The sequence below is a fragment of the Centrocercus urophasianus genome, unplaced genomic scaffold (assembly GCF_019232065.1).
Source record: "Centrocercus urophasianus isolate 14NV4802_14NV808 unplaced genomic scaffold, USGS_Curo_1.0 seq_11, whole genome shotgun sequence".
Classification (NCBI taxonomy): domain Eukaryota; kingdom Metazoa; phylum Chordata; class Aves; order Galliformes; family Phasianidae; genus Centrocercus; species Centrocercus urophasianus.
In genome coordinates, this window is record NW_024884253.1 from 18627970 (window position 1) to 18632258 (window position 4289).

Sequence of the window (4289 nt, forward strand, 5' to 3'; positions counted from 1 at the left end):
AGGTGATTTTAAATCATAGCTGGAGTGAATTAATAAAGCAAATGAGAAAATGTTAATATAATCCAAGAAAAAAGCCAACAAATAAGAGTCTCCTCCACTGCACAGTGAAACTGCCCTGTCATCTGGAGGAAAAAAAAAAAAAAAAAAAAAAAAAAAAAATCTATTTGGATAACTCAAGGAAGACTTTAACTGTGAGAAAATCTAGTGTTAAGCTGAAAGTAGCTTACAAAACTAAGAACTGATATCTCAGTGTTGGATAGAACAGATCAGATCTGCCCAGAGAAGGCAGCAAAAAGGAACAGAAAATGGTGCTCTAAATCTACTTCTACAAATCTAAATCCACATTGGCATCCTGGGGTGCATTAAAAAGAGCGTGGCCAGCAGGTCAAGGGAGGTGATCCTCCCCCTCTACTCTGCCCTGGTAAGGCCTCATCTGGAGTACTGTGTCCAGTTCTGGGCTCCCCAGTACAAAAAAGACAAGGATCTCTTGGAAAGAGTCCAGCGGAGGGCCACAAAGATGGTGAAGGGCCTGGAGCATCTCTCCTATGAGGAAAGGCTGAGTGAACTGGGTCTGTTCAGCCTTGAGAAAAGAAGACTGAGAGGGGACCTGATCCAGGTCTATAAATATCTAAGGTGTGGGGGGCAGAATGGCGAGGCCAGACTGTTTTGAGTGGTGAGTGGAGACAGGACAAGGGGAAACGGCTGGAAACTGCAGCATAGGAAGTTCTGCACCAATGTGCGCAAGAACTTCTTTACAGTGAGGTGACGGAGCACTGGAACAGGCTGCCCAGGGAGGTGGTGGAGTCTCCTTCTCTGGAGATGTTCAAGACCTGCCTGGATGCCTACCTGTGCGACCTGCTGTAGGGAACCTGCTTTGGCAGGGGGTTGGACTCGATGATCTTGGACGTCCCTTCCAACCCCTACAATTCTGTGATTCTTGAACTGAGCACAACAGAGTGACTGCACTGTGGAAGAATGTGGAAGAAAAAATCTTCAAAAATGTACCCAGAAGAGTATTTCAGAGGCTGTAATACTGACACTTACCACAGTTTTTTCAAGAAAACTCCTCCACACTTAGCCTGAATTGGATTTGCTACAACACTGCTTCTTCAGGTACCTTCACCAACAACAGAACTGCCTGATCCTACGGACACTGAGCAATAAAAAAAAAAAAAAAACAACAAATGGCACATCCTCTGATTCTGGTGACTCAGAAAGCTTTCAAAAGTATTTCCAAAGCTTAAGATGTCCCCAGACAATATCCAGAAAATTTTGCCTTTTTTTCCCCCATTAAGATGGGCCAAGATCTCTCAACCACTGAGTTCAGAGTCAATAATGACTTCACCATATTGAATTCTACAACCTTTATTTTTGGAGGTAAGAGATCTTCTGGACAGCACATTTCTGTAGTCAATCCCACGTGCAGACCTGGACATGGCTGATGGCTTCTGCCTCCCAGAGACATCCCTGAAGGCTGAGTGCCTACTAAACTGCCAGAAAGGAACAAAACACCCTGAAGTCAGAAAGCCAAAAAACGCACGTGGTGACAATCAGCAACACCTCAGATGGTCACACAGCTTCGTAAGGAAGAAAAGCTGTGTATAGCTCTCTTCAGAAACTTCTGCATGACAGCATCTGTGTGAAATGACTCAAATGGAAAGCGTTGCTTTTCCATGGCTTGCCTCCAGCGGGGAAATCTAACGCCCTCAGCACGTGAGGAGTCTTTTGTAGCTATGCATTAAACATACACCTGTGCTCAGGAACAGATGGAAAACTGCTTTCCATAGGGGCTTTTCCCAGGCAAGAAGTGAGGCAGCCATGCCATGGGACATGAGCTGTGGCAGCCAAAGGCAGGAGAACCACAGGGACATCCTCAGCACAGCGTTAACTTAAGCAGCCATTCTGCAACAAAACTCAGAAAACCATGAAGGTGTTGGCTTGAGTTAGCACAGCTTAAAAGCAGCCGCCCTCCAACGCTGCTGGTGTTGTGGAAAGGGGGTTGAACAGAGATGGCCTGATAAACCAAGAATCTGGTTAGATGCAGCTTCTTCTTTCAGGTATGTCTCAGGGAACACAGCCTTTCAGATACATCTTGTGAACAAAATTTTTGGTTATTTAACATTTTAACAAAACTTTTAATTTTTTTTTTTAAAACAATTAGATCCCACCTGCCATGCCTCATTTTGATACCATCTGCCCCCATAAGCACTTCCCTTAGCACTGCCCAGCTGAGCCTTGACTCAGCCCAAAACTCACTGTGATGTCTCTTCAACATACAGAGCTGTGACAATCTGCATCTGGGGCACTTCACATGACATTCTTCACAGAAAAAGGCACAAAAGCCACAAAGGTATTTGTCTTTTGATACAAATTACTACACATTGTTCACCAGTTAAAGAATTGTCACTGAGCCAGATTCCTGGTTTTATTCTTTTTATTCTTGGAAGGAAAAAAAAAATACCCTTCTGACAGAGCCTCAGTTTCAAATCACATTTAGACACGCAATTACTGCATTGAGTTCATTCCACAGTTTGACATCAATATCATAATCCAGTTACCTACTGCATGGCACTTGAACTTCTGATAGCAAACGTTTTCAGTTTGAGATATTGTACTGAAGCCACAGGACAGCTGTAACTGACAGGATTATGTAAAAACAGTGGCTTATCACAAATGTCCTAACATTTTCTGATTTTAAGTACTCACTTGAGAGTGACGCAACTGCAAATATTGCCAGTGGTTTTGTTTGCCAAGGTTATATTTTGCCTTAAGTGATGCAAAAGAACACAGGCTCCACTCCTGAAATAGCTGGTCTATAAATATGATACCTTTAGATATCCAGCTGAGCCAATGAATCTTCTGCCTTCAGACTTAAATGCTGGATTATCCCATTTGTGGAAAAAAAGGAGTTAGCATTTAAGCTATTTTGCCTCACATACTTTTTGACATGTGAGTGTGATTTTTCCCTACTGCTTTCACTCACACAGAGAGAAAGTTGCTGATGCTCCATTCTCATCCATCTGACCCAAAACTCAATGGGCTCCTGCTGCACCAGCTCCCAGCCCTCAGCACCTTGCAGCACCCGCTTTGTTCTGGCCGTAGCCCTTCTCTGGCTTTCCTTTCCTCTGGCCCTCCAGGCACCTTCAATATCAGCTTTCCTTTCTCCTCATAATCCCAAACATTGCGCACATCAGACGCCTCATGCTGTAGGTTTGAAGGCATTTGAAAATGATTAAAGCATCCATCAGCTTTCCAGAGCTTAACAACCATCATTTTGAAGAGATTCAGGGCAGTGTTCCACCAGATACAGCAGAAATAACCTCATAGGAGTTTTCTGGCTTGCAAAAGTTAAATGACAGAACAAAGTCAGTGAGGACCACAGAGAAAGCAAGGACTTCTGGGCAGCTCTTCAGGGAGACAGGGATGTAAAAAGAAAAAAAAGCAGAAGAGAAAAACCTTGTTAGTGGAAAACCCACAATTCTTTGACAAAGGCAATTTTACAGAGTACAGTTCACCCTACTCCTTGCAGGACAAAGTAAAAGAACATGGAAATGAATAATGGCACAACTTCCACTTTCCACCTCCCTGGGAACATTCAGTCCAGTCAAGGAGGTAAGGTTGGCTGTGGGTAAGGTTTGGCTTTAACAAGCAAAGAGGACCAGGAGACTTGTAGTACACGAGTATCTAAAGTCACAGCCCCTCCTTGGCAGAAATAATCTATTCCTGTCCCTCACCACTTCCCACCACCACTTGTACCTTGTACCAGCATATGAACAAGCATTTATGTGCTCTTTCATAACTATGTGGCATTTTCAAGCCACCAAACCTTGCTTTCTGCAATAGGACTCTCAAAAAAATGTCGTACTTCCAAACAATTCCATTCTGATCAAACACACATTGCAAGTTTTTAATAAATGAATGCAGCATGTCTAGCAAATCTATATTAAATCTGAGAGTTTTTAATCACACCACACTTCTTAAATGACATTTTCACAATGATAGTCAAAGCACCATCTCAATCCACTTATCTTCTTAATAATCAGCAATGCTCTTTTGTCTGCTGCAAGATCTTTGTTCTTGCCCACACAAGCCCTAGGAGTAGCAAACATGATGCAACATGCTACGAACTCCTGATCGTATCTACCTGCCCTCTGAGAATGCAATAATGAGCTGAAATCGCTCCAGTACTGGACAAAATGAAAACACAAATTAAGCCAACATTAATCTATATAAGAAAAACTGAAAAAAAAAAAAAAAAAAAAAAAAAAAAAAAAAAAAAAAAAAAAAAA